The 1076-nt window shown below is 34.5% G+C and overlaps 1 non-coding gene across 1 annotated transcript; it reads left to right on the forward strand.

Annotated features, from left to right (window-relative positions):
* The first annotated feature begins 708 nt into the window (after window positions 1–708).
* LOC131895394 (U6 spliceosomal RNA) lies at window positions 709–815 on the forward strand. The gene has a single exon (XR_009375156.1). It is a non-coding gene; the product is annotated as a U6 spliceosomal RNA (small nuclear RNA).
* Window positions 816–1076: the final 261 nt, after the last annotated feature.

Below are 1076 nucleotides of genomic sequence, written 5' to 3' on the forward strand. Positions count from 1 at the left end.
CTAAATCAGGACGATCTTGACTTCAAGGCTAGCCTGGGCTACTTAGTGAACTCCTGTCTCAAACACAAATAGAAACTAGTATCATTTGTGCCAAAATAAAACACGCATACACAATGTATCTCTTTAATAAATGATTATACACCTTTGAGGGTTAACAATGGGAAACAGATAATATTCTCTTTTGTTTAACCTTTAAAAAGCCATATGAGTATGTTCTTTCCAAGAAAAAAAAACTATGAATTTAAATGCCACCAGAAGAAGGTTATGAAGCAGTCCCCTAAATATGTAAGTTTGATTTTTGTTTCCAGTATGGTTGTGAAGACATCTGCACACCCAGGTGAAACTGTAAATAGCGAAATCAAAAGAATAAGCTCCTGAATGAAGCAAATAAATGCAACTGAAAAGATGCCAAACACTAAGCAAAGCCAAACGGAGATCATCTCAGTAGGGATGATCTACTTATGGAGAACAAGGGATTGGGATGTAGTTTGCTAACAGGATATCAAAGAGGACAGTGCATTCTCTGAAACAACATTGGAGCTAAAAGATCAGAAGACATGCCCTATAAAGTATTAACTAGAGTAAGAAGAGAGCGAGACCAGATGAGTTCTTTGCAATGACCTCAGTCCAATATCCCATTCTTTTATTTTGGTTGGGGGAGGAGAAGTACTAAATCATTAGAAAATTGAATTTAAAAACTAAATATTCGTGCTCGCTTCGGTAGCACATATACTAAAATTGGAACAATACAGAGAAGATTAGCATGGCCCCTGTGCAAGGATGACATGCAAATTCGTGAAGCGTTCCATATTTTTTTTTTAAAAAAAAAAGAAATAAATTCCTTAAACTATAAAAAAAAGAATAAACCCTATTACAATGCCAAAAAAAACCCTAAATATTCAAACATAAATAAATAGTCTTTACAATTGGGTATAAAAATCCAGGAGATGCCAGTCGGTTTAAAAAACAATCAATATACAATATGAACTTTCAAAAGACAAAGAACACCATCGAGTTCAAGCCAACAATGCTAGACTGGTGTAAAGCTGCAGAGATGAATGTTTGATGTTACTATA

The sequence above is a fragment of the Peromyscus eremicus genome, chromosome 18, assembly GCF_949786415.1.
Source record: "Peromyscus eremicus chromosome 18, PerEre_H2_v1, whole genome shotgun sequence".
In the NCBI taxonomy this organism is placed as follows: domain Eukaryota; kingdom Metazoa; phylum Chordata; class Mammalia; order Rodentia; family Cricetidae; genus Peromyscus; species Peromyscus eremicus.